We start from the raw sequence: 12,296 nt of genomic DNA on the forward strand, positions 1-12,296 counted from the left end.
TCTAGGTAATATTTATTAGTTTAAATATTTATTAATTTAGTAGGCTTAAATAAACTAAGGTGATATTTCAGGACTACTCAGTGAGACCAGGTTTTATAAATGATGCAAGCAGAGCATCTATTTTCATTTATTATGAATACAAATAGTTAGGAATTCCACCTACCAAATGGTCTCGTGAGAGACCATTCAATTTCATTTTTAAATCTGTCCTCATTTTTTAAGCCTATTCTCATTTTAAAATCTGTCCTTAAGTAGTGTAACTATTTGTATGTGTATATATAGGCAGAAACACACACATTTATATACATACACACATAATTGGAACTAAATAGGTAAATATTAGGTAAGTAGGGTTGCAAGCTTCTGTGCTAAGCTCTAGTAACTAATGAAGATAAGATGGCACTTCACACACACACACACACACACACACACACACACACACACACAAAGATGGCACTTCACTCTGCCATTACTTACATGACCAAGCTATACTGTTCCATCCACATCAACCAGATACTCACCTTGGATTTTTGTTGTTAGATAAATAAATATTTTAGGGAGAAATTTAGAAACCCTGTTGGACTGCATTTATTCAGCACACATTCTAATGATACCCAGCATTTTGGAAATGGGTATTTATGGCTTGTTGAACATTTGCGGTGCAGTGAGAAATCCATACATTGCAATTAACACAACAAAGCTGGAAAATGCAGAAAGTTGTCATTTTACTATCCTTCTGCCGAGCTGCTTGCACGTGTGGTGGTGGTGGTGGGGTGTCTGTGGCATTCTAATCCTAGCTGCATATTTTCTTTCTATGCAGTGGTAAGTCTCATTCAGTGAAGTGGCAGATATATCTGCTAGACATCTCTTTCAGTGGGTGAGGAACAGCGCTTGCTTCAGATAGCACTTACTAAGGACACCCAGTAATTTGCATTGTCTTGAGAAGCAGGGACTAGATGTCTTCCATGTATAAGCTACTCCCAAGTTGTGAGCTACCACCCTTCATAATTTGTACCAGTTCTTTCAGTCCAATACCTGGGAAATTACTAATCAATCATAGCTCTTCAAAGGGCTTGCCTTAATAACCTATAGTTTACCTTAGTACAGAGAGTATTTTTCCTGGAAAAATTGTAAACTCCACTAGAATATATCCCAGCCTGTCCCTGGTTGTTTTGCACTATTTCCACAGATTTTACGATATTGGTCATCTGATGAGTATTTTTGTGATTGAAGTGACTTCTCAGTATTAGCTGTTAAGCTTCCTATGTTTGACAACACAGCATGGCCATTTTGACATAATCACAGTAATTTTTAGGTGCTGGTTTTAAGAAGTCAAGTATACTTGGTCTTCCCTTTCTTGATTTTTCTTATATTACTATCATTTAGATGAGACAGTCCCTTCATTAGAGTACTTTACCATATATTGATCTCAATGTCTCTGTCTCTCTTTCTAGCTCTATGTGCATAGATATAATATAGACATAGATACAGACATAGATAAACAACTATAGATGTTTATAGATATTGTCTCTCTGTGTGTATATACACATACAATAAAGTTTGATGTAATGATGTTGCAGTATCTAGCCGTCTATTTCCTCTCTTAATATGCTCACAATATTTCTATCCTGGCTGAAAGAAGTGGGAACAGAAAACAAAGAGGTCACCACAGTGGGGACACTTCTTTAATATTATGGTACCTGACTGTATGTTGCCTGACAAGCTTTCTCAGAGGTCATGGAACAGAAGGGTTCAAAGACCAAACTAAGAAGACAGAATTGCCGAGACTATTACACCAACGTAAAGGTGCAAGGCAAGATAGGAGGAAGCAAGCCATAGGTAACACACTTAGGATAGGGTGCCTGTGGAGGGGGGCTGCTTGTGATCAAGTAAGGTAGACCTGTTGGCCTCTGCTGGGAAACTCATCCAGCTGGCTAGATACCTGCTGGTCCTGTATTTATATGATTTAAGTAATTTCAGAGTAATAATACAGTGATACAAAACAGTAGGAATTGTACTAGTGGAATATGTGTATATATCTGCATTTAAGTACACAAGTCAATGATAGAAATCATTCTGTATCTCTAAGTTTTCTAGTAATACCTATTTGCTGCTTTCCTTTATATACGTCTATTTCATAATGCAGAAATAGGCCCCATAAACTTAAGAAATCGTTTTGAAGCAAACTTAAAATGGGAACAATCTCATCGACTATTTTTCTACCCAGCGAACGAGGATGGCCTTTCATTTTTTTTTTTTAATTTCGATACGGAAAATTTTAGGATCCCAGATGTTCTGAAAGTACATAATTTGAGAGCCAGTGATTTAGTCTGAAGAAAATAATAATAGGACGACTAAATAACTATTTTAAGGCTAGAAGTGGACATTATATGGAGGATGGCATCTAGTGATACTTAATTTACTGGAGTTGCTATTTTTACCCCTCTGAAATCTGAGTGGTGACTAATTCTTGGAGGAGGAGGAGGAGGAGGTTTAAGAGCACTTTAATTGGATAGTTCTTATTTGTGTAGATGTTGATTTTCTTATTTTAATAATTTTCTGTTGTATTATGTTTAGGAGATTTATGAAATATATAAAATGCTTTCAAATGATTTGTTGGATGCCAGAAAATGATTAATTCATTTTTCTTTGTTTAGATTAAATATTGACACCTCTTAATTTAAAAAAAAATTATCAAAACAGATGTGCTGCTTTCTATTCTTTGTGGCATTCTCTGAGGCTGATATCGGGAGGTTGGAAATCCTGCAATTATTTCGCTTGTTCTCCCTCTGAAAATCTCATAATCAATCAGTTCTTGTTGCCACACAGATAAAATCTAATTCCTTAAGAAACGATATGACTTTTTAATTTATTATTTTATTTTTAATTGTGGTAAAAAAAAAACCACATAACCTAAAATTTACCTTCCTAGCCATTTTAAGTGTACAGTTCTGTAGCGACAAGTATATTCACATTGTTGAGTAACCTATCTCTAAAACTTCTTCAAAAGTCTCTTATAAAACCATAACTCTGAAGCCAGTAGACACCTCCCCACTTCTTTTTTCTCCAGCCCCTGACAGCCACCACTTTGTGAGACTTTCTTCCTCTGACTCCTGTCTGCACTGTTTGGTTTTTCTCCAGCTCATCTTAAAACCTACTGTTTAGGCACACCAAGCTGTCCATATCCCATTCAGGTTCCAATTTCAAGACTCTCATCCACATTCTTTCCCCAGTCATTGTATAGTTAACTTCTGACTCAACTTTCAGTTACAGACTTACAAGACTCTCTTAGAATGGGGGATGTACACCTACCGTGTGCTCCTGTATGCACCCTTCATTTCCAACTATCACAATTAGCTTAAAATTTTTCTTGGTAGAATGTGAGCCCTTCAAAAGTAAAACCAATGGCTATATAAATAAGAACATCTAATTTAGCCTATCATTTTATTCTTGGCCCCGTAGCACATCCTGCATAAATAATTGTTGACTGGATTAACAGTGAAAGCTCAAAATACCTAATTTGAATCTTATTTTGTCACCTACTGGCTGTATGCCCTTGGGGACATAAAGATGATGATGATAATATTAATTACAACGTTAGTGACAGTAGTAGCAAGCAGCCATCGCTGTCACTTACAGAGCAATTGCTATGTACAAGGTACTTTTTAAACTTTTACATGTATTAACTCATTTACTCTTCATAATAATCCTAGTCATGAGGTACTATGAATGTGCCTGTTGTTGGATGAGTAAAGAGGACAGGGATGCAGAGTGATTTATTCAAGGTCACTTAGCTCAAAAGAACAGAACTGTTCCTGAAATCAGACACTTTGAATCTGAACTCATGTTCAGAAATATCACTGCTTTATATGTCGGACCTCCATTTCTTTATTTATAGTATGGGTTATTGTAACTATTTCAAGTATGGGTAATGAGCATTAAATGTTCTGATCTATGCAAGCCACTTAGCACAGTGCCTATTTGGTTTTTTTTGTTTGTTTTGTTTTGTTTTTTAATTTTTATTTATTTATGATAGTTACACACACAGAGAGACAGAGACATAGGCAGAGGGAGAAGCAGGCTCCATGCACCAGGAGCCCGACGTGGGATTCGATCCCGTGTCTCCAGGATCGCACCCTGGGCCAAAGGCTGGCGCCAAACCGCTGCACCACCCAGGGATCCCCACAGTGCCTATTTGTAATGGGAGTTTAATAAATAACTGCATTTATGGCCATAATATATGTCAAGTGCCTTGCTCAATGCTTATAAGGCTGTAGGCTTTCAATAAATGTTAGCTCCCTTCTCTTTCTCCGTAGACAAAGTCAGAGGTGACTACTAATGCAAAGGAATTGGGTTGGAGCATATTGCAGTGGCCACCAAGAAAATAATAGGTACAAGCTGTAGAAGAAGAGCATATATTTAAGAAAACAGCATACTGTAATTGAGTGCTAATACTTTGCTGGGATTGTGATACAAACATCTGGCATTTGAATAAGATTCCTGACTTTGAAAGTATGTTCACATTTCTCATGTCATTTTCGTTTCATGGCTGACCTTGGGAGAAGAGACGTAATATGACAGTTCCCACTGTACAAAGATCTTCAGCAACTTACTGAAGACAGAGAAGCTAGGGTACAGAGAGGAACTCAAAATTGTACTTTTAGATTGTTATGTACAAATGAAATTCATCCTCAAACTAGAACATTTTTGAGAGCAGAGGTGAAAACATAATAATTAAGTTAGTAGACTGGACATAACCTGAGTCTGTCGAGGACCTGAGGAAGTATGGGGTCCCTTTCTTCTGCTCAGATTCTTCCTTCTCTTGTTCACCTTTTCTCTTGTTGGGAGCATCACACTGACTTAAAATATTCTTCATCCTTGAACTGCAGAGAATGAGTCCTCCTTATCAGGGTGTCCATCCTTCCATTTGCTATATGCACAACATTCCACATTATGGAATCAAACGTATCTATTTGGAAAGAATGAGAAATTTACCTTGATGCAATGACTATATACACACATGTGTAAGTGTGGATGTGTGTGTGTATTTGAGATAAAGGCTGATGGGTCAGCCTATCTGAAGTGGTTAGCTTCTATGACTGAACTTTCTTTTTGACCTACTAAAACTTCTTTTATCAGCTATATTTAATCATGAATTAGTTTCCTTATATGGCTGTCACAAAGTGCCATAAACTAGGTGTCTTAAAAGCACAGACATTTATTGTCTTACAGTTCTGAAAGCTAGAAGTCCAAAATCAAGTTGTTTGTGGGGTTTGTACTTTCAGGGGCTTTTGAGGGAGAATCTGCTCAACCTCTGTCCCAGCTTCTGGTCGCCCCCCATGTTTACCTTGCCTTGCAGATAAGAGACATCACTGCAGCCCCTCATCTTCACATGTCATCTCCTGTGTGTCTGTGTCTTTACAACAGTCATCTACAGTCCTATTGAATTAGGGACCCACCGTACTCCAGCATGACCTCATCTGGACATTATGTATGCAATGGTCTTACTTCCAAATCAGGTCACATTCTAAAGTACTCAGGGTTAGAAATTCAATGCTTTTTGTTGTTGTTGTTGTTTTTCTTGGCAGGGAACAATTCAGCTCATAACAATTAGTAAGATCAACCAAACCCAGTCGTATATGGAGGAATTTGCTAATGTTGCACAGTCTGTATCCATCTCTCTTTGGTGATAATCTGTGTTTTAGGAAAGCAAGCAAATGTAAGAACTAATTGTGTCTACTGAAGATATAACCTCCTAGCGACCCTCACCATGCATTAACTGGAAAATGGTGACAGGCTGCAATTTCATCGACAGGAATTACAAACAGTTACTACAAAATTAATGTTTTGCTTAAATTATTGTGTTCACCTGCTGTGCTTAAAAGATAGGAAAATTATTTTCCTTTTAAAGTTAAACAATGATATTCATGTTTTATTGATAACTATTTATTCCATATTTCTTAGTCATGAATAGTTGCTGATTGGAATGGGATTTGATATTTAGTAGAATTATAGATTGTTCACACTCCAGATGTTGAAAATGACAAAGAAGTTATTATTGTAACATGCTCTAGCTTTACATAAACTAAAGAGCATGGTGGTATCTGGATAGCTTCCACGTTCCATGCAGGACACAGCCAGGGAAAAGTGGCAATGTGGCTGAGCAAAAGTCACTGGGCTGAGTGACAGATCCTCTGGGAAGAGATGTGCAATCTCAAGCATTGAAGTCTCAAAGAAAGGGGCAAAAGTAAATGCCATTGAAGGTAGCTCGCTGAGACACCCAACAGAGGGGACGGATGGTTGCAGAGAAAGTGCAGGTAGAGTGTTGGCTGATGGCTTCTGTGAAAGTGGAAGGGCTAGGATTAGCGTCTAGTCTGGCAAGCAGTTCCCTGGATGAGTTGGAATATGGGTCTGGACTCACGAGACCCAGATTCACGTGCAAGACGGCAGAAGCACGCAGGTACCTGTTTCCTCTACCCACTTCTGCCAAGATAAAGGAGTATCCTTAAAAGACTGTCACAGAGAAGTGTCCCTTGTGTCTTGCTATTTCCTCTGAACCCATTGACTCTTCAGCATAAGACAGAGTCTGTTTCAAAATCCACAAGCATCTTTCATGCCTCTGCTCTGAGACCTCCATGGTTCTCCACCAGGCAACTGACATCATTCCTACCTGTCATCACCATCCTCTCTGACTAGAGAGTGTGTATGTATGCTTAAACACATATCGACCTAAGTTTTTCAAAATTATTGAAAGAGATGCTTTGGAAGTAATGATATAAACTGTTTATATCTACAAGAACTCCTTACTATGTATCAGACAAAATTCAGAGTCTTTCAGAGTTAGGGCCTGCATCTTTACAGATCTCTTCCTCCTTTTCCTGTTCAAATAGACCACAGTAGTATCTGTTGAGGGAATGTGATCCACATTGTTAGCTGGAACGTGAAGCTGTCCATACACTGTTGCCCTTCATCTCTTCTGAATTATTATTTCTCCCGAATGAAGCCTCCCTGACAGTGATGTCCATTGTCTCTGCAAACCTCTGGCCCCTTCTCCCACTGCGACAACATCCATGGAACGTCTTCCTTCCCTACTGCTAATTCAGACACGGTCTGTGCTGCTTTCCTATCTTCCTGCGTTTATCCGGAAGGGCTGCACACCAGCACAGGCTGCCTCGTGATGGCACTGCCCCTGGCATAAAGGCATGGACCGCTTCCTGCATCTCCTTCAAAGCTTGTGTAGGGCAAGGCTTTTGTGTTCACGGAAGTCTCCAGTCAAGAGTCATGTCTGCAAATAATGTTTTCCTTTACAAAATAACTTTGAGTGAACACTTCTAATGAGGGACAGCTGGAAGTGAAGACACATTTGTCGGTTTGTAGCCTTTGCTATGAACTTATTAAGTGAAACTTACGATAATAATGTGACAAAGAATTCATGAGACTGATTGTGAAGATTTGTGTGACCACCGTATCTAATGTTGTTACAACAAAATCAGATCCATAAACCTTTGATTGTGACCAAACAATTAGTTTTGCGGTGCACCTAGGCTTCTGTCCTTGTTTACTATGCAAAGAGATAGTGCAGGTCTTCTCTCTGAGGTTAATTGTTGCTTTCACGGCTCACTCACCTTCTTCCCTTATGCACTGTATGATTGTCTCTGACCTATGACGTTCCTGTGAAAATTGACATCCATGGTTAATGGGCCCCAAGAAATAATTCAAATGATGACAGATCCCTGGAGGTGTTTAGTATAGTTAAGTATGCATGTTTGAAGATGATAGTTGTGAAGCTACAAGAGCCATGTCGGGCTTTTCTGGGCTAACATTGTTTCATGTTAAAATGTGGCATCTCCATCATGTTTATATACTTCTGTTTTATATGCATTTTTGTATTTATGATTTCTATGCATTGGCATTAAACAAATAAAATACTTGGTTATGATCAATTCAAGTGCAAGTCCACACTCTGCATCTTTGCTCCTTGAAGGGCAGTCTCTGGACCAGCAACATTGCATCATAGCAAAAGCTTGTTAAACATGCAGAATTCAGGTCAAGAGACCAAGAGAAGGGACTTCAGAGGAATCTTTACCTCAATTATGGCATGATCCTGAAAGGGGCTGCTCACTCAGGTTACTCTGTTCTGGAGCCTTTGAGATGTTCTAGCTGAAAGCAGCCCTGAGAGCTGTATGGCATTCCTTCAACAGCAGCTGGAAGAACAGAGACAGCTCAGGGTTGTTCCAGAACCACAGCTCTGTCTACACACCAGGATCCTGAAAATGAAAGAAAAAAACCCCAAAAACTTTTTATCAACCTTTGTCAGCAGAATAGGACAGTTGACTACTCATCCAGCTCTGCAGTCAGCCACTCATCCAGTACCTGTAAGTGGTGATAGCCAGAAGATATGTCTGAGACATCAGATGTGAGCATAGTTGCTGATGTAGCCTGCGATCCTCGTGTTCTCTAGGCAGAGGAAACCATCTTGCGAGAAAACATCAATTAATATGGATGGCCATGAAGTGCATTGAGGACAACTCCAATTTACTCTCTCATATTCTGACGGTATTACTGAATTTAGAATAAAAGGAAACATTCAAAGGATGAAAGAAAATCTGACTGGAATCCAAACTGACCCCATGGGTTTAAGAGAGAAAATGAGAGAAAAACTGACCCTTGAACAGATCAGAAGCAGTACTGTGAGCAATCCAGGTCACTTTCCTCAACTTTTATTGCCAAGAAACCAGGTTTCAAGTAAAACAAGGTTCGGATGGAAGAGCTTTCCAGTACAGAGATCCAGGTGGAGATAAAGAGAGAGAGCAGCCTATGATTAAAAATTGTGGCTGATCAGAATGAGAAACCTCTGAAAATTGAAATGGAAGTTAAATCACCTGGTAATAATTCAGTATGTCTCTGTGACCTTAGTGTTTCTGAGGATGATTTATTGATTGAGGTCTTTGAGAAGTACAGATTACATCTGAATCTTCCAGAATCTGTGCATACTGAAATGACTACAGCAAAATTTATCAAAGAGAACGCTACATTAATCATCACAATGCCACTGGTGTAAGTCAAGAGCATCATCTGCTTTGGGTTTTCAGTGCTGAAGGCATGTGAATCACAGGACCTTAAAGGTTTATCTTAAACACTAGTTTCGTATTTTCTAAGAGTTCCTTTTCACTGAACAATGTTTTCTCATCAGCTCTTTATCTTCTTCTTCTTTTTTTCTTTTAACTCTCTCCTCCTCAAACTTGGCATTAAGCAGAAACTCCTAAAAAGAGCAGTGCCATGATACACTTGTTTAAAAAGCATTTCTAATGTTATTAAAGTAACAAATATGATTTGGGAAATTCTATCTGTTTCCAGGTGACATGTGAGAATTCTTGGTTTACTGGTTGAATTTTTTTTTTTTTTGGTCTAGGACATTTTTACTTCAGAAAATAAAAATAAAAAATTTAAAAAGCAGAGCTCAAGTGATGATTTGAACTACTACATCAAAATTACAATTCATAAGAAGCTCTATCTTAATGTTTTCTGGGCACACTAAGGTTTGAGCACTCTTCTACATCTCTATAAAGTGTACTCTTCCCAGATGTGGATTAGTGTTTGGTTTTGAAACATTGCCCTTGTTTTGGGGAGTTTAGACCCCCCAGAAAAATAATTTAACAGTTTTCATACACAAAAACTATCTTCTAGTGTCCATCTGGCAGAAGGAGATTTTACTTTGGGGTCACACAGGTGAAATATTATAAAGGAACCTTAGACACAGTGTCTTTGGTTACCTGGAAAGCCCGATTTCATTAGATACTCTGTGTTCAAGAGGACTAAATATTATTGAAAGTAGGTTTTTTCCTCCATAGTGACCTATTTTCACTGTTTATATTTGGTTATATTTTATGTAGAAGTCTATAGAATTGTATATAAATAAAAATTGTGGCCAAATTTATTTGCTGGATCTGACTTTTATTGCTCCTTAAGTAACCGAGCTCCTGGTTGTACAGTGCCTAATTTTATATTCTGATGAATGCTACCAGCTACAATATTAAGTTAGTCCTAAGTCTGCAGTAGACTGTAACTTTTTTCCTACATGTATATACATATGTGTGCAAACTCATATTTGGAGTTAATTTTGAGCAGCTCTGATAGTTGTGTCTATCAACCTAAATTCATTATAGGAGCTGTGGCATTTATAGAGATAAGTAGAGAACAGTTCCTGCTTTTTTGGGCATTTATAATCTAGTATGCAAAATAAATTGAACAGAAATCACTTTGGTATGAAATGCAACAAAAGAGCTCCTGATAACTTTTGGGCAGGGTAATCAAAAAGACATTCTTTGATAAACCGGTATTTAATTGAACTTTGAAAGATATGTAGCACTCCAACAGGTAGAAAAAAGCAAGAGCATTTTAACTGGAAGCAACAGTATGGACAAGACAAGAAAACCAAAAATGATGAGCCACGGAGAGAAAATGACAAATTCCCAGAAAAATAAAGTGAAAGATGTTTTTAAAAAATACCAAAAATTGAAGTCGGAGTGCTCTGCTTGCCACTACTCCATAATATGTACATCTTCTAGCCTTTCTCATAGCTCCGGTATATGAAGGCATTCTTGTTAATCCTGGCAGATGAAAATACTCAGTGGATTTATTTTTAAAAAACATTTCAAAAAAACCCTATTTTTAAAAAACGTTTTAGTTTTTTAAATAATTAAAAAAAAACCATATATGATAGAGAGAGAGTGAATAAGAGAGCACAAGCAGGGGGCCAGGGGAAGTGGCAGAGGGTAGAGAAGCAGGATCCCCACTGAGCAGGGAGACCAACATGGGGCTCTATCCCAGGATCCTGGGATCATGACCTGGGCTGAAGGCCAACACTTGACTGACTGAGCCACCTGATGCCCCTAAATACTGCAAAGAATTTATTTATTTATTTATTTATTTATTTATTTATTTATTTATTATGTTTTAAAAATTTTTATTTATTTATGATAGTCACAGAGAGAGAGAGAGGCAGAGACACAGGCAGGGGGAGAAGCAGGCTCCATGCCCCGGGAGCCCGACGTGGGATTCAATCCCGGGTCTCCAGGATCACACCCTGGGCCAAAGGCAGGCGCCAAACTGCTGCGCCACCCAGGGATCCCAGCAATTTAGAAGACAAATGTGTAAAGATATTTCTCAAAATAGTTAGCTACAAAACCACATAGTCTCAGAATGAAAACATCATTGAGAGGCATCTTCTACTTTAATACAAAGGATGGAAATCCTGTATATCTCCTTCCTGGTTTCCATTTCTGTTTTGCTTAGGTTCATTTAATGACAGGTTTCTTCACTGAAATTTTTAGGACAGCTTTGGGAAAGTCCTTGTTTTCTTAAGTTGATTTGAAATCAGAGGAAAACCATCCAGGGATCTACTTGTCTGTCTATCCCTAAATCCCAAATTAAGAAATTGGGAGTTGTGTGTGTATGCATGTGTATAAAATTTCTGAATACTCTAGAATCTCATTTTTGGATTGAATATAATGGGCCAGCAAATTCAAATCAGATCAAAAGTTTGTCAAGGGATTGCATTAAAAAAAATCACTATTGTGTATCTAATTTCACTTTCTATTGCATAAATAAAAATACAAATTTCACTTGAGAAGTAGGAAGAAAATAATCTCAGAATGAAACATCCCCTATTTGATAACTTAATTTTATCATATGTAGTAAAACTATGCACAATATAGTTTTTTTTCTCACATTTTTCCATGGATTATGGGAAAATGCTTTATCGTCAGCAGACAGACATTTCAAAAGCACGCTTCTATGTGACCTCTATTTTGTAATTATCTCTGGGTAAAATGTCCTTTCAGAACGGAACACCTGCAGTGCCTGGATGATTCGTTCGGTTAAGCAGCTGACTCTTGATTTCAGCTCAAGTCTTGCTCTCAGGGTCCTGGGATTAAGTCCTGTGTCCATGCTCAGTGGGGAGTCTGCCTGTGGATTCTCTCTCCCTCCCCATCTGCCCCTGCCTCAGCTCATGAGCATTCTCTCTCTCTCTCTCTCTCTTAAATAAATAAATAAATAAATATATATATATATATATATATATATATTATTTTTTTAAAGGAATTGAACAGTATATTCTCCAGCAGCATCCTATTTGGATATACCTCTGTGTAAGTGCAGCCACATACAGCTTTATCTCTCCTTGGCATCAGCAGTCTTGTTTGTTCACCTTGCACTTAGACTCTCAGAGCTGTTACTCCCCCATCTTTATTTGTGCAGGAAAGTTTCTGAACCTAAAGGCAACACTGTGTATTTAT

General features: G+C 38.1%; 1 protein-coding gene and 1 pseudogene across 2 annotated transcripts in view; both read left to right on the forward strand.

Moving 5' to 3' along the window:
- The window catches only part of NALF1 (NALCN channel auxiliary factor 1), a 637,440-nt gene that overhangs the window by 87,992 nt on the left and 537,152 nt on the right, over positions 1-12,296 (forward strand). The gene's annotated exons all lie outside the window — the stretch shown is intronic.
- On the forward strand, positions 8,094-9,061 carry LOC121476812 (annotated as a pseudogene).

Source organism: Vulpes lagopus, chromosome 16 (genome assembly GCF_018345385.1).
Source record: "Vulpes lagopus strain Blue_001 chromosome 16, ASM1834538v1, whole genome shotgun sequence".
NCBI lineage: Eukaryota > Metazoa > Chordata > Mammalia > Carnivora > Canidae > Vulpes > Vulpes lagopus.